This window comes from Bubalus kerabau, chromosome 10, assembly GCF_029407905.1.
Source record: "Bubalus kerabau isolate K-KA32 ecotype Philippines breed swamp buffalo chromosome 10, PCC_UOA_SB_1v2, whole genome shotgun sequence".
Taxonomy (NCBI): Eukaryota; Metazoa; Chordata; class Mammalia; order Artiodactyla; family Bovidae; genus Bubalus; species Bubalus kerabau.
The window spans coordinates 94,650,772-94,673,338 of record NC_073633.1 but is presented as its reverse complement, the minus strand read 5'-3'; the positions used below and the strand labels follow the sequence as shown (position 1 = coordinate 94,673,338).

Here is a 22,567-nt window from a genome sequence, read left to right as displayed (position 1 = left end):
CATCCTGAACCCTCCTTATTGATTAAGCCCAATGGTCACTTACATTTTTTAAAAGAGGATTTATGATGTCCTACCAATTGTTTGTATGCCGGTCAGGAAGCAACAGTTAGAACTGGACATGAAACAACCAACTGGTTCCAAATAGGAAAAGGAGTACGTCAAGGCTGAATACTGTCAGCCTGCTTATTTAACGTATATGCAGAGTACTTCATGAGAAATGCTGGACTGGAAGAAACACAAATTGGAATCAAGATTGCCGGGAGAAATATCAATAACCTCAGATATGCAGATGACACCACCCTTATGGCAGAAAGTGAAGAGGAACTCAAAAGCCTCTTGATGAAAGTGAAAGTGGAGAGTGAAAAAGTTGGCTTAAAGCTCAACATTCAGAAAACGAAGATCATGGCATCCGGTCCCATCACTTCATGGGAAATACATGGGGAAACAGTGGAAACAGTGTCAGACTTTATTTTTCTGGGCTCCAAAATCACTGCAGATGGTGACTGCAGCCATGAAATTAAAAGATGCTTACTCCTTGGAAGGAAAGTTATGACCAACCTAGATAGCATATTCAAAAGCAGAGACATTACTTTGCCAACAAAGGTCCGTCTAGTCAAGGCTATGGTTTTTCCTGTGGTCATGTATGGATGTGCGAGTTGGACTGTGAAGAAAGCTAAGCGCCAAAGAATTGATGCTTTTGAACTGTGGTGTTGGAGAAGACTCTTCAGAGTCCCTTGGACTGCAAGGAGATCCAACCAGTGCATTCTGAAGGAGATCAGCCCTGGGATTTCTTTGGAAGGAATGATGCTAAGGCTGAAACTCCAGTACTTTGGCCACCTCATGCGAAGAGTTGCCTCCTTGGAAAAGACTCTGATGCTGGGAGGGATTGGGGGCAGGAGGAGAAGGGGACGACAGAGGATGAGATGGCTGGATGGCATCACTGACTCGATGGACGTGAGTCTGAGTGAACTCCGGGAGTTGGTGATGGACAGGGAGGCCTGGCATGCTGCGATTCATGGGGTCGCAAAGAGTCGGACACGACTGAGCGACTGAACTGACTGACCAATTGTTAGTCTAAACACTAAAGCTATAACACCTGGAACAATGTAAAGCTGGAACAAGCATTGCTAGAAAATTATTGAGCACAGTAGAGAGCCTAGTATATATGAAAATTTATGCAATACAGAAACCCACAAATCAGTAAGGAATAAGATGAATTACTTAATAAATTGTTCTGGGAAAGTTTGCAATTTGAAAACCAAAAAGAAGTAATTTGGTTTAGTACTCTACCGCCAACATAAATTCCATAAAGATTAAAAAGTTAAATCACAAAAAGACAGAGAGGATGCAAAGGTATGTTTATCTCATCTTTGAATCAGGAAAGTCTTTCTGAACACAGAAAAAGCAATTGGAGAAATCATAAAAGGAGAAAAATCAATAGTTTTTACTAAATAAGAAAACACATATTTCTGCTCCCTCAAAGAACATCATAAAATTAAGAAATAAAATTGAAAGAAAAAAGTGTTTGCCACAAGTATGTATTTATAATACCAATTACAATGTTGGTAACAAATTGGTTTCATGTTTGTGCCTAATGCAGATTCACTACAGCTTTGTGGGCTCTGTTTCACTGTGGCTTGTGTATACCCCAAAAGCCAAAGTTCAGTCAAAAGAGCCCTACGCTTGGAGTCAGACACCCAAGGCATAAATCTTGGCTCAGTCCCTTACTAGCTAGGTGATTTCAGGTACATTATTTAAATCAGAGCTTCAGTTTCTTCCACTGCAAAATAAATGCAGTACCCACCACACCTAGTCAATTATTCAAAGAGGTCATATATAAGAGTATCTGGTTCTGGGCTGACACATGTATCAGTAGAGATCAGCGGAATTTCCCTTTGGAAGGTATAGAATGAACTCTGGTTGGAGAATCCATTATATTTTGATGAGGAAAGAGAATGTTGCAAGCATCAGGTTGAAAAGTCTTAGAAACCTTCTACTTCACGCAAACTGCTTAACTATCAACTGACCTAAGAACACAGTTCTGGCTATAATACCCATGGGTTGACTGCTTCTCACTCAACTGGCCAAATAATTTATATCTGCAACAAAATACCTAAGACTATTTTATAAACATTTACACCATAAAAAAGTAGGGAGCGGCTCACCAGCACTCCCCACATCACTGATTAAGAGCCCTTGTTGGGCAAAGATCTTCTGAGAGTAGGCAGAAGATGGAGGGATGTGAGTAGAAGATGGCAAGAGTTTTCTGGCAAAGAATTGCCCAGGAACTCTTTGTTCATAGACTGATTGCCTTCACTCCCAGGAGAGAAGCCATGTTTCGGCCAGGAGCACCAGTCCCCGCAAGCAATCAGTCACGCTGCCAAGTCATGAAAGCAAGGCTTTATGGTTGGCCAATCACATCCATAACTTGAGATCCTCTAAAGAACTCCATGAGGAATGAAGAGCAGGTATTATCAAGCCCTTTATGGAAAAGAGAAGAGATTACAAGAGGCTAAGTCATTTACTTAAGGTCATTTCAAGGTCAGGTGGGGTCTTCTAGCTGAATATTTTTTCCCATTAGGTAATGAAGATCATCTTTCCCATAAACCTCACTCCTAGCCAAGATCATCTTTCCCATAAACCTCACTCCTAGCATAATTTAAAAAGTTCATGAAATAAATAATTTGGTATGGCTTTTTTGATGAGGATGAAAGACACCCTCCGGGGCTTCCCTAGTAGCTCAGAAGGTAAAGAATCTGCCCGCAATGCAGGACACAGTCTCCAAACTAAGTATATCATTATTTCCTTTAGTATTAAGTTAGCACTTAAAGAAGAAAATGCCATTTATTGACATTTATTATACATAAAGTACTGCATTGGTATAGGGATCTAGGGGTAAACATGGCAGAAAACTTCAAAAACAAGATAAAATATTAATATAATCTAGTCCTTACAGCTAAGAGGTACAGCAAGCATAGCACGTTCTTTAGAGTACAAAGTCCAAGATTCAAGTTCTGTCTCTGCCACTGCTAGCTTTGTTGTACTAGCCACTTATATATTCTAGCCTCTAGTATGTTCACCCATAAAATGAGAATAGCTACTTCCAACTTGCAGGTAAGTGAAGAGTACATGTACATAAGACAAACACACAAACGAGTTCTGTAAGCAAACGTAAGGCATTGTCAGAAACATGTTAGGCAGAAACACGAGATCAACATGAAAAAGTCCCATGGAAAACTACAATGTGAATTCCAATTCCTTATGAGATGCTCTAGGCTACGTTTTGGAGAAGGCAATGGCACCCCAACTCCAGTACTCTTGCCTGGAAAACCCCATGGGCGGAGGAGCCTGGTAGGCTGCAGTCCATGGGGTCGCAAAGAGTCGGACATGACTGAGTGACTTCCCTTTCACTTTTCACTTTCATGCATTGGAGAAGGAAATGGCAACCCACTCCAGTGTTCTTGCCTGGAGAATCCCAGGGACGGGGGAGCCTGGTGGGCTGCTGTCTATGGGGTCGCACAGAGTCAGACACGACTGAAGCGACTTAGCAGCAGTAGCAGCAGCAGGCTACATTTTCCCACCTTGCTTTGCCTCCCTCCACCCACAGCCACAAAGAGCCAGTATCATAGGAGCCAGAATGAAGCCAATTGCCCATAACTATCTGGTGCTGGGTTTGAAGCAATGACCACTGAAATCATGAAACGACTTTGGAAAGCAAATTTTAGAATTGATTTTCCTTTGCCTTTGTCTATCTGCTTTTAAATTACAGCAAGAGGAAGAGGAAGAAAAAGATACTTTTAAGAAAAAACACTCAATTAACTCTGAAAATCAAAAATAATAAACTGAACATAGATCTGTCTGACTACTGCACCATTTCTGTCTGCCCCTATCTATCTATCCATCTGTTATCCTCCCATCTCTCTTAAGGAGACAGTCAGATACTGAAAATGGGACTTTTCACATTTTTACTGGTGCAGTTAAACCTAATTACCTTAAAATGCCTTATAGAGGAGAAAAAAGAATAAAATGCAAAGGAGTTTTCTTCGGTTGCTCTTCCCCTTCCTTGGTTTCCACAGGATTTCAAGTCAAGGTGTGTTTTAAGGATTGTGGCAGATAATTCTGAGGGCTTATTCTTGACCTTGAGATCTCATGGCATTTATCAAGCGCTCCTGGTGCATGTCATTTAGCCAAGACTATGGTAACTAGCGGAGAAGGCAATGGCACCCCATTCCAGTACTCTTGCCTGGAAAATCCCATGGATGGAGGAGCCTGGTAGGCTGTAGTCCATGGAGTCGCTAAGAGTCAGACACGACTGAGCGACTTCCTTTTCACTTTTCACTTTCATGCATTGGAGAAGGAAATGGCAACCCACTGCAGTGTTCTTGCCTGGAGAATCCCAGGGGCGGGGGAGCCTAGTGGGCTTCTGTCTATGGGGTCACACAGAGTCAGACACGACTGAAGCGACTTAGCAGCAGCAGCAGCAGCATGGTAACTGGAAGTGACGAAGAGTGTGTCCTGCCTTCTAGGCCTTAAAAGACAGCCTAGGACACGGTACCAGGAAATAAGGAGATTGATTCTTAAATCTCTAAGCTGAATCTGCCACTGATCCAAACATCTGCATGGAGCTTACATTAGAATCCAAAACAAAGCATCTTTTCCATATGGAATGACCCCCAGCCACCTCATACACAGAACAGTTTCCAATCACTGGGTCTTCTGTCCCTGGAGGAAATGAGGTGCATTCATCATATGAAGGGGTAAGAGGGCTTCTATTATAAGTTCAGGAAATGTGGGTCCTTAAATTTATAATCTGTCCTGGCTCATTGAGTTTAAAGTCAATAAAATGCTATTTTTAAACACTATTAATTTCAATTTTTGTGCTGACTTAATAATCTTTTAATTAACTTAATTACTTTTGAATGAAAATGTGTTCATTTTTAATAACTTCTTCATGATTAGGAGTTACGTACACATGTGCTGCTTAATGTTCAGAAAATACAGAGAAGTTAAAAAAAAATTAACTTGCCCTTCACTCCATTATCCAAAAGTATCCCCTATTAGCATTTTGTTTTCTATCTTTTGCTCCTTTTATGTGTATGTGTGAGTAAAACTATATGGTATATGTAAAATATGGTGTTTTTTAGGGGGAAGTTCTTGTGTTACTTGAATCACAGTTCTGCTAAGTTCTTTAGCAGATTCCTCTAATCAGTGATAAAGTAACAATTGGCTAATAAATAGTGACAAACATAAAAATGTAGGGACTTCCACAAGATTTTATTTCCCTGGTTTAAATTTTCTGAAAATGAAAGAAAATCAAGTTTAATCAAACTACCTAAATTGCTAAATGCTAAACCAAGATAACCAGCCTTTAAATCTACCTCTCTAAGAATGGTTACTGACAAATAAGGTAAATTTAGTGGCACTCTAAATCCTGGAATTAGTGAATATCCAAAGGTTACATTTGAAAGAGATCCAAGCAATTGCAAAATTCAGTGGTTTTCAAATGCTGCTCCAGGGAACCCTGGAGGACCCTCAAAGTACTCCAGGAGCTACCAAGCATTGGGAGGGCAGTGGCAGGGCAGGGGGAGAGAGGATGGAGAACGGGGAGGCTGAGCATAGTTCCCTCTTTCCACCCTCAACCCTCCTCCAACCAGAGCAGGTCTACTTTTGCATGATCTACATCTTAGGTATCTAAATAAGGTTTCACCTGATACAACTGATCAACTGTTTAAGAAATAAAAGTTGGAAAATGCTGATGTGGTACAGAACTCTCATGTTATAGATAAGTAAAATGAGGGTCAGGAATATGAAATTACTTCCCACAGTCACATACCTAATTAATATCAGAGCTTAGCCGATATTTGTCATTTGGGGAGGTAGGTCTCCAATATTCTGTCCCCTTCCCATCTTGGAGGAAACCCCTGTTGAGTACAGTAGGCTATGAAAGTAGAGTTGAGAATCCCCACCCCAACTCTTTTTTCATGCTCAAGCAGCCAAGGCCTGAACACAGACAAGATGGTCTTCACCCAGTTCTGAGTCTCGAGCAAAATGATTCTCAAATATATGCAGAGACACAGAGGTCTGCTCCTAGTCTCTCAAAGCCTCCTTGGTTCATTCAATGCCTCCTCTTCTAGGCACCCAGTGATTCTGCCCTCTTCCAGTAAATCAGTGCTTGGTTTTCCGACAGACACCATTTCCAGACACACAGAACATGTGCTAGGACCCAGAGCCCTTTCCTGCTAACCCACTTCTCTTTCCTCTGCATCACAGAGGAATCACTGTGTTTAACCACTTGGCACTTTGCCATGTAGATCCCATGTAACCATTACTTTTCCATTGGGAAAAATGTATCCCTACTCAGAGAGACTCATCATTGGGGAATATTTTAAATCAAGATATAAAAACTGTTCTAAATGGGAAGCTGGATAAAGGCAAGGATTAACATTTGCTGAGTACCTACTATGCTCCAGTATCCTTTTCTACCCTATCTACCTCTGGCAAATAGATAATGCAACCTACTGTTACTGGTGAGGCAAATTAATCCCAAAGAGTAAGTAATTCATCAGTTTCAGAGTCAGGAGGAGAACTCTAACAGCTACTGACCTCAAAGTGGAGAGACTGAAGTTCATATGTCTTATCGGATTTTATTTTCATTGCAGATAAGATTTGTCCCCTAACACAGGTTATTACACATACTGTGGAGATCTTATCAAGGACTCCCAAAAGTTCTATACTCAGGTCTTCTCAGATCAAGTCATTCTGTTTATTTTAAATTAGATTAGATAAAAGGTAAGTCAGATAGCTAGATATAATTAGATAGATAAATATGAGAAAAACAGAATGATTTATTCTCCAGGTATTTCTCTACACTGGTTTTAGACCACATGGTTTTTGGGGGCTTTTTTTTAGGTACCACAGGGTGCTTTATGCCGTGCAGGAGGCTTAACCCTGGGGCCCCCTTGCCCCAACAGCTAACTACATTTCCCATTACTCATGTTCACCGTGTTTTCCATAACTAAATGAGCATGGCCAGAGGAGACTGTGAACAAACCTTGGCAGAGCGGTTGATGAAGCAAAGACACCACGCCAAAAGTGGCCTCCAGTCCCTCCCAGTTTGCTCCAAACACAGATGTCTACTCTCAGATATACCAGACACCTCAGGGCAGAGCATGGCCTCTGATTCACATGGAGGAGGGTTATCCAGGACAGAGTCTGGCACATGGTACCCTTTGCTGGGAGAAATTTGATTAATCATTCTCATTACCTTTCAATTCCGTGCACCTGAGCTCATTCATGCTCTGCCCAGAACCAGCAGTGTTTAAATGGCACATGAACACCCAGATTAACTATGATAAGCAAATGCAGAGATGGGCCCCCCTGCTCCTGCAGTTCCCTCTTAGGTTAGAGATCTTGTAGCACCTCATCAAACACTCCGATCCAAACTAACTGACCTGGGTTCAATCCCTGAGTTGGGAAGACCCCCTGGAGAAGGGAAAGGCTATCCATTCCCATATTCTGGCCTGGAGAATTCCATGGACTGTATAGTCCATGGGGTCACAAAGAGTCAGACAGGACTGAGCGACTTTCACTTTCACAAACTAACCAGTTCTAGGAGACAATGTTTCCTTAGGTATTCCAAACAGTTATTTAAGAATTCTGGGCACAAATTAGAGAGAAGCGGGGTGAACACAGACCTCCTCAGAACTAAGAATTTCATTACTGAGAAAATATACCATTAACCATGACTACAACTCTTTGCGACCCTATGGACCATAGCCTGCCAGGCTCCTCTGTGCATGGGATTATCCAGGCAAGAATACGAGAGTGGGTTGCCATGCCCTCTTCAAGGGGATCTTCCCGACCCAGGGATCAAACCTGCATCTCCTGTATTCCAGGCAGATTTTTTTATCACTGAGCAACCTGGGAAGCCCAACCATGACCATACACCAAAAGAAAATGGACCACAAGGGTCTGCAAGGCAAGCAATGTCCACTACTTTAAAATATGCATATTGTACATTTAGCCATTTCTCCTTGACTCTCCTAACTATTTATTTACACATATTTCAAGTTCTTCCAAGGGTTAACCACAACCTCAAGACTTCCTAACACTGACTTGTAAACCTTATAAAGCTAGATCTTACATGGCTTGGTCTCACTGCAATATTACAATTAAAGATATTGATTTTTAAAGCCTTAGTTTAAAAATTAAACCAACTAAAGCAATGGTTAATTTCTTTCCTGAAGTTTTTGAAAACAAGAAAGATCCCTCAATACATCACAATATATATCACTAACAAAACCCCTCTTTTCCTATCTACTTGCATCATGTTCCATGGGTGTTCTGGAATCTTTCTATCCACCAGTCCACAAATCTCCTCTCCCATTTCAGCATACCCAACATTCTTCTTTACTCCTCTCTCTGCCCTCATTTACTTATTATGTAAATCAAAAAGCACAAAATAGTACTGAGCAGGCAATATTGGGTCTGAAAACATGTTGTGACTGCCTGCCGGTAATTTTCTAATTCATTATTAGTTGCATGGCTGTTCTTATTGCATATTTCATATTGGCTGAGTCGCAGTAGATTGTGTTTTTTTAAGAAGTGATTCATTTCTTCTAAGTTGTCAACTGTATATGTGTGAGGTTAATTTATAGTATCCCCTTATTATCCTTTGTTACCTAGTATCTATAATGATATCTTATATTTCATTTTTTTAATTGTATTTTATTTATTTATCTTTGGCTGTGCTGGGCTCTTTGCTGTGTGGGCTTTCCTCTAGTTGCTAACTCTGTGGTTGTGGTGGCTTCTCTTGTTAGGGAGCACGAACCCTAGGGTGCTTGAGCTTCAGCATTTGCAGCACTCGGGCTCAGTAGGTGTGGTTCCCAGGCTCAAACGCTGTGGCACACAGGCTTTGTTGCTCTGTAGCATGTGGGATCTTCCAAGATCAGGGACTGAATCTGAGTCTCCAGCACTGGCAGGCAGATTCTTTACCACTGAGCCACCAGAGAGGACCCTATTTCATTATTGATATTAGTAATTCATGTCTTCATTTTTTCTTCATCAGCCAAGCTAGAGGCTTGTCAATTTTCTTGATCTTCTCACAGAACCATTTTTCACTGAATTTTCTAAATTATATTTTCTGATTTTAATTCCATTGATTTTTATCTTTCCTTTCCTTATTTTATTTTGCACTTTGCTTTATAGATTCTTTGAGTGTGAGCTCATATTATTAACCTGAGACTTTTTCTCTTTCCTAACACATGCAATTCATTCTATAAATGTGCCTCTCAGTATTACTTTGTCTGTGTCCTACAAATTTTGTTATATTTTCATTTCCATTCAGTTTAACATATTATTTGATTCCTTAAAACCTCTTCTTTAACTCATGGGTTAGTTAGAAGAATTTTGGTTACTTTACAAGTATTTGGAGGATTTCCTGTTATCTTTTTGTTCAGTTCAGTTCAGTTCAGTTCAGTCGCTCAGTCGTGTCTGACTCTTTGCTACCCCATGAATTGCAGCATGTCAGGCCTCCCTGTCCATCACCATCTCCCGGAGTTCACTCAAACTCACGTCCATCAAGTCGGTGATGCCATCCAGCCATCTTATCCTCTGTCGTCCCCTTCTCCTCCTGCCCCCAAGCCCTCCTAGCATCAGAGTCTTTTCCAATGAGTCAACGCTTCGCATGAGGTGGCCAAAGTACTGGAGTTTCAGCTTCAGCATTAGTCCTTCCAAAGAACACCCAGGACTGGTCTCCTTTAGAATGGACTGAATGGATCTCCTTGCAGTCCAAGGGACTCTCAAGAGTCTTCTCCAACACCACAATTCAAAAGCATCAATTCTTCGGTGCTCTAATTTGATTCCACTTTGGTCAGTCACACATACTCTATATGATCTAAATTCTTTAAAATCCATTGAGGTGTGTTCTATGTCCCAGTCTCTTGTAGTATATGTTCTATGAACTCTTGAAAACAACTGTGTGAAGGCCATGTCTATTCCACTACTGTTGGGCTAAGTGTTCTGTAAACGTCAATTAGATCCTCTTAGTTGATGATGTTGTTGAGTTCTTCTATATTGTTATGGACTAAATTGTGTCCCCTCCTACCAAAATCCTTGTGTCGAAGCCCTAACCCACAATGTGACTGTATTTGGAAATAGGGCTTTTAAAGAGGTAATTAAGGTTAACAGAGGTCACAGGGGTAGGGCCCTAATCCAGTACGATGGATAATCTTATTAAGAAGGATATCTTATTAAGAAGAGGAAGGGACACTAGAGACGTGTGCACACACAGAGGATACGGTGAGAGGGCAGCCCTCTGCAAGCCAGTAAGACAGGCCTCAGGAGAAACCAAACCTCATGACACCTTGGTCTCTGACTTCTTGCCTCCAGAACTGGGAGAAAATAAGTTTCTATTGTTTAAGTCACCCAGTCCATTATATTTTGTTATGGCAGCCCTAGCAGATTAATACATATATTCTTGATTTCCTTCCAGTTGTCTCCAAATATAACTGGATTTGTGAATTTTTTCTTTGCAGTCCTACAAGTTTTCATTTCATGTACTTGGCAGTTCTGTTGTTTGGTGCGTTGACCTTTAGGATTGCTATGTATTATTATTGCATTGACTCCTCTTTTATCATTAAATAATGTCCCACTTTGTCCTCTGTAACAATCTTTGTGCTGAAGACTAATACCTCATATGAATATAGCTACTCCTACTTTCTTTAGATTAATGTTGGTATGATATATCTTTTCCCATCATTTTATTTTCATCCTGCCTTTATTATTATACTGAAAGTGAGTTTCTTTATACATATAGATAGCATATAATTGGGCCATGTTTTTAATCCATCCTGCCAGTATATTTTTTAATTAGTACATTTAGACCAGTTACATTCATTTACATTGAATGCAATTATTGACCTATTAAGTCTTGTCTATCATTTTACTTTCCATTCCTTTTCATTTCTCTGTTTCCTTTTTCCTGCTTTTCTGATTATTTGGACACTATTTTAGGATGGTATTCTGATTTACCTATAGTATTTTGGAGTATCTCTCTTTGGGTAGCTTTTTTAGTGGTTGTGCTAGGTATTACACTAAATATATCTAACATCACAAACCTGACCTTCCTTTACCCTCCTCTATTTATTATATAATTGTCTTAAATATTTCTCTGCTATTTGACTAGAAGAGAGCAGTTACTCACAAAATTATTTCTGTCTTGTTCAGCTTCTCTTTTCCTATTTGGAGGCTAAATAACATAGACTTTTCTTGGGGCTCTTTTATCCATTGGTGTTTCTAGTTTTTCATCTTCTTTAGCTACAAATCTGGAATACAGGAGGAAAAAAGGAAATCGAAATAACCCACCATGGTGTGTGTATTTCCTTGGGTCCCAGGTCCTTAGCATGTCCCCCATTTTCTTTCTACCTTTCAGAGTCTTTTTACAATTATATATAATACTCAGTTATGACAAACCTAGACAGCATATTAAAAAGCAGAGACATTACTTTCCCCAAAAAAGGTCCTTATAGTCAAAACTATGGTTTTTCCAGTAGTCATGTATGGATGTGAGAGTTGAACTATAAAGAAGGCTGAGCACCAAAGAACTGATGCTTTGAACTTTGGTGTTGGACCCTTGAGGGTCCTTTGGACTGCAAGGAGATCCAACCAGTCAATCCTAAAGGAAATATTCACTGGAATATTCTGAATATTCATTGGAAGGACTGACGTTGAAGCTGAAACTCCAATACTTTGCCCACCTGATTGTGAAGTGCTGACTCATTGGAAAAGACCCTGAGGCTGGGAAAGATTGAAGGTAGGAGGAGAAGGGGACAACAGAGGCTGCGATGGTTGGATGGTATCACTGACTCAATGGACATGAGTTCGAGCAAGTTCTGGGAGCTGGTGAAGGACAGGGAAGCCTGACATGCTGCAGTCCATGGGGTTGCAAAGAATTTGACATGACAAAGTGACTGAACAACAACAAAAATAATACCCAATTAAGTTACACTTAGTAGATAGAACAGTGACAAGTATTCTACCCCATTTTCCTGGAAGTGGAAGTTCCTATGGCAATGTTTTTAAAACTGGAAAATCTCATATAAAAAACAGATCTATACTGTCCTTGAAAAACTGGAACATATGGCAATACCAAGTTCATATTATACATTCCAACAATGTTCTTTAGCAGAGTAGAAGCTGACCTGTTTATTTAGGGTATGTCATGATGGCAACCATGCCTCTTCATTGCATTACACCCAACGTGCATGACTCATTTATGTTACCCTTAGCCTCTATAAGAATTTGAGTTTACAACCTCCAATGCTGGCTACCTGGCTAAGCATACACATTTTACTCCTGCCACTCTAATTCTTTCTCTCTCTTCAGCCTTTCGATTCTGTATCACAAAACTCCTAAAAAAAAATGATCTGGAAGAGTTGATATTATCCTCAGGAGAATACATACATGTGTGTATGTACATGGATATAAGTGTCTGAGGAGGAGGCGAGAAGTTGAACAGGCAGAAAGGAGAATTTCAATGTGATGGAATCATGCCAGTTTAGCTTTAAGTAATACAGAAAATTCTCCAAGCTAGGCTCCAATAGTATGTGAACCGAGAAATTCCACATGTTCAAGCTAGATTTAGAAAAGGCAGAGGAACCAGAGATCAAACTGCCAACATCCGTTGGATCATAGAAAAAGCAAGAGTATTCCAGAAAAGCATCTACTTCTTCTTCATTGACTACACTAAAGCCTTTGACTGTGTGGCTCACAATAAACTGGAAAATTCTTCAAGAGATGGGGATACCAGACCACCTGACCTGCCTCCTGAGAAATCTGTATACAGGTAAAGAAGCAACAGTTAGAATTGGACATGAAACAACAGACTGGTTCCAAATTGGGAAAGGAATATACATCAAAGCTGTATATTGTCATCCTGCTTATTTAATTTATATGCAGAGTACATCATGTGAAATGCCAGGCTGGATGAAGCACAAGCTGGAATCAAGACTGCCAGGAGAAATATCAATAACCTTGGATATGCAGATGACAACACCCTTATGGCAGAAAGCAAAGAGGAACTAAAGAGCCTCTTGATGAGAGTAAAAGAGGAGAGTGAAAAAGCTGGCTTAAAACTCAACATTCAAAAAACTAAGATCATGGTATCTGTTCCCATCACTTCATGGCAAATAGATGAGGAAACAATGGAAACAGTGACAGACTCTATTTTCTTGGGCTCCAAAATAACTGCAGTTGGTGACCACAGTATTGAAATTAAAAGACACGTGCTCCTTCTAAGAAAAACTATAACCAACCTAGACAGCATATTAAAACGCAGAGACGTTACTTTGCCAACAAAGGTCCGTCTAGTCAAAGCTATGGTTTTCCAATAGTCATGTATGGATGTGAGAGTTGGACTATAAAGAGAGCTGAGTGCCAACAATTGATGCTTTTGAACTGTGGTGTTGGAGAAGACTCTTGAGAGTCCCTTGGACTGCAAGGAGATCCAACCAGTCAGTCAATTGGAGCATCAGTCCCTCCAATTCAGTGGAGGGACTGATGCTGAAGCTGAAACTCCAATACTTTGGCCAGCTGGTGCAAAGAACTGAATCATTTGAAAAGACCGTGATGCTGGGAACAATTGAAGGCAGGAGGAGAAGGGGACAACAGAGGATGAGATGGTCAGATGGCATCACCAAACTGATGGACTTGAGTTTGAGCAAGCTCCGGGAGTTGGTGATGGACAGGGAGGCCTGGCGTGCTGCAGTCCATGGGATCACAGAGTCAGACATGACTGAGCAACTGAACTGAACTGTCAGTCATGGCAAGAGGGGAAAGTCGTGAAAGTGCATCCATTAGTAACTTTTGTCATTTCATTCCCACCTCAGGGCCTTTGGAATTGCTCTTTCCCCACCTAGAACATCCTTCTTCAAGACTACTGCACATATATTGTCTTGCACTCGTGTCTCAGGTCAAACGTCACTTACTTAGAGAGAGCTTTCCTGACTACCCTATCTATTTTAAAATAGCCCTTTTCCATTGTCAAAACTGTCTATACTTTACTGAATTTTTCTTTACAGCACTTAACATTGCCCTGAAAATATTATAAATTTATTTCCTTTTTTTTTAATTGCCCATATCTTTGAAGATGGAGACCTTGACTGTCTTATTCTTCATTATATCATCAGTTCTTGGCACATAATAGGAGCTAAATAGGCATGTAATGAATGGATGAACCATGTCTTGAAACATCTTAATGGGAAGACTGATAAATCAGAAAGTGTTTGGAATAGGGTGGTGAAATGTTTATAACCATAAAATGGCTGAACAACTGAAGGATATGAGATTGAAATGATGAAATGATCATTGAAAGATGATGAAATGATGAAAGATGAAATGATCACTCTCTTCAAATATATAACGTTCTGTTTACTGGGAGAGAGAGTAGATAAACATATCCCAGGCTGTTTCAAATGGCACCCCTGCAGTCACCTTGTAAAGAGACAAATTTGCCCCCACAGTGAAGACTTTTCTAAAAACTAAAAATTCTTCAACAGGGAAGTATAGAGAGTTCCCAATTACTAAAATAGGTTAAGCTATACTAGGTACCATCTCAAGGGTCAGTTGTAAAACAAATTCCAACTCTTTTATTTTGACTGGGTAACTTACAAAGCCCCTCCACCTCCACAATTTTAAGATGTTTTAAGGGCCATAAAGCTAGGTTCTCACTTTTCACAACTCCAGGAGATACAACAGACAATATTGCTGATTTTAGAGGTTTAGTTTAAGAACGTTAACCACAGAGAGTATGGGAAACAAAATGTAAACCAATGAAAAGATTTAAGTCTCTCCCAGGATAAAATAGGAAATAATTGATTTTTGCTTGAGTGTGTTACAGTTAAAACTCGACAACAAGTTAGATTTCTTTAGAAACCAGGATGGGTAACATTCTATAATTAATAAAAATATTTACCCTATATGATTTTGAGTTGTAAATGATTAGTATGTTTAAGGCTATTTTTTCAGATAGTTTGACTTTGATTTGGGCAACTACTAATTGGTGGTAAATGTAATTATAGACCATATCTCAAATAAGTATCTTATAATCTTATACTAGTTGTAGTACAGTATTTACAGAATTTGTTTTTTAGTCAGCAAGGATTTTTAATGCATAAAAATAATTATGGACTCTGTCATATGGCATATTTAAAAGAACAATATAGATAAGACTTAACTATAAACTTCTAGGTATAATTTGATATGCTCTTACTCACTTTAACAACCACTGATTAATGATGCTTTCCTGTTTTAAGCAATAAACAAAATTCATATCAAAGATTACCTTGGACCAAAGCCTCCTTAGGTACATAAACACTTTGGGCTCAACCTCCAGCACTTTTGAAGTTGTTTCTCTAACCTGGTATGTGATCAAAGAATCCAAGGTCTTCATATCTAATATTTAAGTATTATTTTGTAATTCTAATGCCCACTGTAATTAAATATGTATCAATATGTGGGAAGCCTTAGGACTCACTAGAGATCTATCCTTCACCACCCCATTTTCATACTTACTTGGAGTTCAAACCATCCATGTTTTATTTTTCAAGCCAATCACAGGAGCTTGGTAACTCACATTCTTAACACTGACTAAATAGCCAAAAGAATTTTTTTTTAAATATTGCAATTATTATTCTGGCAGCTCTAGTTAGCAGTTTCCTTCAGTTCAAAACTAAAAGCCTACAACATATAGTTCTTTTCTTTCTATAGAAATAATACAGTAAAGGTGGGTGATGAGTTCTCCCACCTTCCTCATCAATTCCATTTCAGTGGTTCTGCCAGGAATGCAGGAGGGCTTCCTCTCCTTTGCAGATGGCACCAGCTACCTTCCTTCAGCTTGCGTTTCCATCACACCACGGCTGCCCACTCCCACTCCCTCACACCCAGGAGTCCTTCCTTTGCTGTTGCAGCACCACATTCAAGGAAGACCGAATACTTTTTAAACCCTGTTTCATCCAGGAGATATACATAATACGAGTGCTGTCTCCATCAACAGCTGTCAACTCTCAGGCATCAAGATACACAGCCACATGGCTTTGTCCCTGGTTTACAGATTTCCAGTGAGTGGGTATACATTTAAAACACAGCTGTTTTGCATTTAAGCTAACTCCACACTGATGGAATATCTGCTCATCAGCTCAAAAAGAGGACATTAAGGACCAAGCAAAAGACAGTTCCTTTCCGAGGGCTGCTGCCCTGGTCTCTGTTCTTCCTCTGTGGCACCGGCTTCACGGCTAACCGCCTAAGGCTGCTGCTCTCTAAGCAGCACCTTCCCCATCTCAGCCCTCCTGCTCCCACACCCCTCTGACAACCATTGTCCCCTCGGATCTCAGAAAAACACCCATCTCCACCGTGAAGGCTTCCTTTTCCTTTGCACTTAGCATCCCTGACCTCTAATATACTTGGGATACTGCAGATGTTAAAGTTCAGGGTTGAAACAGGACAAGGTTATCTGGGTCTTGAGTCTGCACACCAGTTTAGACACTTCCTTTTCAGGAAGCCCAGAGCCATGGTGATGCCATGAATATTTGATAAGAGTCTTAGGTGCGTTAACCGAGAACTGATTCATTATTCTACCTAAGCTTCCTGCCCTAATCTTTCCTACTTGCCTCCTCTAATGTCTTCTGCATTATGATACATGGCCATTTATTTTTTATAACACAGATGTTTTATCTAATTTTATTCAAGAGCAAGAGAACTCTTTATTGAGGGAAAAAAAGCAGAAATAAATATTTGAGTACCTACTATGTGTGAGTAGCTAGGCATAATGTTTTAAATATACCTTATCATATCCTTAATTTTTAGATGATATCAAAGAACTCTAACAAACATGTATGGCACCAATATCCTGCAAGTGATAAAACCAGAAATGAAATCTAGGACCATCTGACTTTAAGAACATATGCTTTCCTCTATGCCACATTCTCTCACATTGTTCTGCAATTCTGTGGAGTGCAATTATGTCACTGTGTGTACGTCACGGTATTAATTAAGAGATAGACTCCAAAGGCAGAATGCCTATTCATCACCACCCATGACTTTAGGCCAGGCACCCAGTGGGCTTATATTTCTTGTCAAATGAAGAATAATACCAGTGTCCATTATCTACGGTTTCAACGAGTATCAAACATGTTACGTTAACATAATTATAGCTTAGAATAATACCTTACATATACTAAGCACTATGTAAGTATTAGTTATTTTTGTAAATCTAACTTCCCAGATGGAGTATAAACTCTCCAGGTATCAATCAACCAATTCAATTCAGTCGCTCAGTCGTGTCTGACTCTTTAGGGTAACCTAAATTATGCCTTTACACTGGTATCAAAAGTAGCAACTCTGTAATAGGCTGGATTAATTTTTCTGTTGACTGATGCTCTTTCTATTGTTTACAGCACAATGTGGAAGGAGCTTTGTCTATCTACACCTTTACCTCACGTTTGTAAGCATGGCTCCCAAAGTTTGCAGTTAGGTCCAGTCTTAGACTTCTATCAGGAATCAAGATGGACCCGTGATTCTCTCCCCATTACTTTCCTCTTCCTGTATGTAAGTTATAGACTTTAAGTTTAGGATGATGATTGATGTGGCTCAGAGTATAAGAATGGTGGAAAGCTGAGATCTGTTCATCACTCTTTCCTTTGCTCATTTATTCACAAGACACATTTTTCATTAGGCACTGAGATAGGTACCAGGGAAAACTCAGAGTCCAGAGGTGAGTAGAGATGAGGAAAGCAAAAAATCACAACACAGTGTGGTAAGAGCTATAACGAATGGAATAAAAGCTGCAACAGCCACTTAACCATTTCAGGGAAAGCATCCAAAGGAGGGGACATTTGAGCGACATCTGGAAGGACGAGGAAGCAGCTATAAACCAGAGAGGTAAAGAAGGGGGGAACCTTCCACGTAGTACACAAAAAGGGTACCAGTGAAGTCAGAGTAGAATCAGCAAGTTCTATGTGGCACTGCCTGACTTTACACCACTCTCATGACATGAGTATCCTGGATGGTGTCAAGAGGTGTGACAGGAAAACTAAATTTAGAGTCCAGATCATTATGCTGGGATGACTGGAAAAAGGAAGGATTGCAGACATGGACATTGAAGACCCAAGAAAGACGGTCAGGATAATAGCATGATCTCAGCCTTGGCACTGTGGATGGAGAGGTAGGAATAGCTGTAAGAGATCCTCAGAAAGTAGCATTGGCTGGATTGGTGACAAACGAGTATTAAGGGGAAGAAAGATGACCCCAAGTACCTTAATTTGCTTATGATATATTTAACATGACTTTAATGTTACACACATTTAAAGTCACAGGGTGACTTTCTTTTTTTTAAACATGATAGTAAGGACAGAGACTTCCTTTCCAATTCTCACTTAAATTTGCTTATTGAAATTATTGAGCTTTATTCTGTTAACAATGTCATTGTATTCTGCTTAACATCTTTCTTCTTTGAACTACTCCCATAACATTACCAGTTACACTTAACTAGACCCTACACCAAAGTGAAGACACCTTCTCTAACAGAAGCTATATAAGCTTATAAACTTTGACTTGAGTCAAAAAAATTTAGCTTCCCAAACACACTGCTCTGTCTCAGACTCTGGGTCAAAGTACTGTCAATAAACATCTATTAAAATACAAACATCCCACCTTGGGCACTTTACTTTATAAACTAACTCAAAAAACAGAGAGCAGACTAGGAGGACATATTTTGAAGGAACACACAGAAAGGGTTCACTGGCATAATTAGAAATCAGAAACTGTCCAAAGCAGCAGAACCAAGAGAGGACACGTAAGGAGGATAAAAGGGTAAGAACAGCAAGTATACACCAGATACTAGGAATTCTAAAAGTGGGAAAGGGAGGCCACATATAAAGAAGTCTAGTCTAGCTGGATCCGGAAGACTGCCTTCACACATACAATGACAGCATCTTTCTTTCATAAACCTTTATTGACAAAGCACTACTACATCTGCTAGTTAGTTCCACCGCTTAATAGCTGTGTCAGGAGAAGGCAATGGCACCCCACTCCAGTACTCTTGCCTGGAAACTCCCATGGACGGAGGAGCCTGGTGGGCTGCAGTCCATGGGGTTGCGAAGAGTCGGACACGACTCCGCAACTTCACTTTCACTTTTCACTTTCATGCATTGGAAAAGGAAATGGCAACCCACTCCAGTGTTCTTGCCTGGAGAATCCCAGGGACAGGGGAGCCTGGTGGGTTGCTGTCTATGGGGTCACACAGAGTCGGATACGACTGAAGCGACTTAGCAGCAACAGCAGCAGCAGCATGTCAAACACAGGGTTTAAACTCTCTGTGCCTTGGTTTTCTCATCTACAAAGCAGGGAGGGATGAAGAGAATTCATTTCACAGTGTAATAAGCTGAGATGCACAGAAGATTAAGTGACTGATCCAGGGTCCCTAGAACCTGCAGAACTAGGGCTGGAGTCAGGCTGTTCTGACTCCCAATTCAGTGAGTATTTCTGCTTACCTAGAGGGCTGGTCCAACCTAGGAGACCAGCATGTAATCCCAGGTAAAGAGTCATTTGTAGAACATGAACAAATCACATTCACTCTGTGGCCCTGCCCCAGTTTGCAGCACAACTAGTTCTAGTGGTCAGGATGTCATCTCTCATGACCATATTTTAAGTCTTTCTTAGGACCTCGAAAGAGGGCTTCCCTGGTGGCTCAGTGGTAAAGAATCTGACTGCAATGCAGGGGACCCAGTTTCAGTCCCTGGGTCAGGAAGATCCCCTAGAGAAAGGAATGGCTACCCACTCTAGTATTCTTGCCTGGAGAATCCCAGGAACAGAGGAGCCTGGAAGGCTATAGTCCATGGGGTCACAAAGAGACGGACAGGACTGAGCAACTAACACTTTCACTTTAGGACCCCAAAACCTCAGAAATCTGTTCTCGGGTTGAGGAACTCATAACAGTTCAGTTAAGTCACTCAGTCGTATCTGACTCTTTGTGACCCCATGGACTGCAGCACGCCAGGACTCCCTGTCCATCACCAAACTCCCAGAGTTTACTCAAACTCATGTCCATTGAGTCAGTGATGCCATCCAACCATTTCATCCCCTTTTCCTCCCACCTTCAATCTTTCCCAGCATCAGGGTCTTTTCAAATGAGTCAGTTCTTTGTATCAGGCAGCCAAAGTATTGGAGTTTCAGCTTCAACATCAGTCCTTCCAATGAATATTCAAGACTGATTTCCTTTAGGATAGACTGGTTGGATCTCCTTGCAGCCCAAGGGACTCTCAAGAGTCTTCTCCAACACCACAGTTCAAAAGCATCAATTTTTCACCACTCAAGTTTTCTATATAATCCAACTCTCACATCCATACATGACTACTGGAAAAACCATAGCTTTGACTAGATGGACCTTTGTTGGCAAAGTAATGTCTCTGCTTTTTAATACACTGTCTAGGTTGGTCATAAGCAGATGACCATATCCATAGCATTTTCACGTCCCACTTTAGGAAGCATGCGAATGTTTAACTTAGGTCCTTCTGGTCATAAACTGGGGCTGGGCTCGCAATATCCCCCTGCTTGCACCCTAGGAGCTGCTGTAGTTTCCAGATTGTTTTCTAAGTACTCTCGAATTTTTCCCATGTAAAACATGTTTCATTTGCCTGTCCAATTATAAAATCCCCAAGCAATCCCAATAGGATAAGGGATAAGGAAGGCTGCTGCTGCTGCTAAGTCGCTTCAGTCGTGTCCGACTCTGTGCGACCCCATAGACGGCAACCTACCAGACTCCCCCGTCCCTGGGATTCTCCAGGTAAGAACACTGGAGTGGGTTGCCATTTCCTTCTCCAATGCATGAAAGTGAAAAGTGAAAGTGAAGTCGCTCAGTAGTGTCCGACCCTCAGCAACCCCATGGGCTGCAGCCCACCAGGCTCCTCCGTCCATGGGATTTTCCAGGCAAGAGTACTGGAGTGGGGTGCCATTGCCTTCTAACAATTTAGTAAAAAGACTAAATAATGGCATTTTAAGTGGTAATTTTCTTACTTTCCCATAGCTAAATCTGCCAAAGGGCTACCTAGTAAAATTTCTGGAGCACCAGCTTCAATGACTAGATAGGAGAGGCTTGTAATTAGCAAGTCAATTGTTTGTAAGAAATAGGTACTTAAAGACCTTTTACAGTCATTCCCAGACTTTGGTTGAAAACTTAGTCTTAGGGATAAAGGAAATATTTGTCCTTAGTGTTGCAATAAGTACCCACCTTTCCCAACAGCTTTGTTTTACTTTATCCATTTGCATTTTAATCCAGACCTTGGAAGAAAACCACTGAGGGGCAAAAGTAAGCTTCAATTTAGGGAAAACAAAATAGAAATCAGGACCAGAATCCGAAAAATACCAAGAAGTTCCAAATGCAAAGCTGCTACCTTATTTCTTTCTGGTTTCAAAGTTAAACCCTTACCTAAAGCTTGGTTTCAGTTGAACCCAGTCCTTTCTGCTCGGGTCTGTTTCTCCTGAGAGATAAAGGCACACATCACATACAGGGTCCGCACAGAGTGGCGGTGGTGGTGATCTAGTCGCTAAGTCACGTCCAACTCCTGTGACCCCTTGGACTGTAGCCTTCAGGGCTCCTCTGTCCATGGCGTCAACTACAAATTGGCACTTACCAAGAGCACTGCCAATGACTGAACAACAAAGGCATTGCCATCTGCCTCTACAGAGAGTGAACCCCATGCGCTATAGCTGTTGACCCTCAACAACCCCCGAGGGAGTTCAGGGTGGAGTGAGGCGTTCTGTGCTCCAGGGAATCTGGTGGGACAGACCTTTAGATAGTTGGAGGTTTTTAGGAACAGATTTTATGATCTGGATCCTTGCATCTCCTCTATCTAGAGAAGCACTAAATCCCTTCATGATGACATCAGATTCTCATGACTAGCAAAAAGCCTTTTATAAAATGAGCACTTTCTGGTACTGAACTCCCCCTTCACAAAACCTTATATATTGACTTTCCCCCACAGCCGCTTTGGAGCAGTCTCTCAGAGCTATCTGAGATGCTGCCTCCTGGGCTGCAGTCCTCATCTTGCCCCAAATAAAACTTAACTCACAACTCTCAAGTTGTACATCTTTTTTCAGTCAACAATGGGATTCCCCAGGTAGGAAAACTGGAGCACCGAGTAGCTGACGTCCAAATAAAAGACTCTTGACTGTGAATTGTAAGCACAATCTGTATTACTGGACGATGGGAATGAAGTAACTAGAAGAATGTGGTAGTAAGGACTGAGCCTCATCTTCCTTCAAAGGATGGAGAGTGATTTACTGATTGATGTTTTTTTTTTAGCCCATGGAAGTCAGCACCTTTCAGAAGTTAAGGCAGGTCTCAGAACACTATCAACTAAGCAAAAGAGAGCTGGGACACCGCCTCTGTATTTTTGAGATATGAGTATTTTTTTAAGTATACCTGGTTCTGCCAACTGCCCAGAAGTACACAGTAGCAATATAAAGAAACGTGCTGGTTAGTATTTAGGGTACAAAAGTTTTCAGCACATTTTTT

At 40.8% G+C, this 22,567-nt stretch overlaps 1 protein-coding gene across 37 annotated transcripts in view; it reads right to left on the bottom strand.

The window, feature by feature from the left end:
- Positions 1–22,567, bottom strand: part of LOC129621864 (neurexin-3-like) — a 300,739-nt gene that overhangs the window by 67,383 nt on the left and 210,789 nt on the right. Inside the window, exon 2 of one of the 37 annotated variants that reach the window (XR_008699748.1) lies at positions 11,204–11,324. The exons of the other annotated variants lie outside the window; for them this stretch is intronic. The gene's annotated coding sequence lies outside the window, so the exon portion shown is untranslated. The remainder of the gene's footprint in view (positions 1–11,203; positions 11,325–22,567) is intronic. 37 annotated transcript variants of the gene reach the window in all.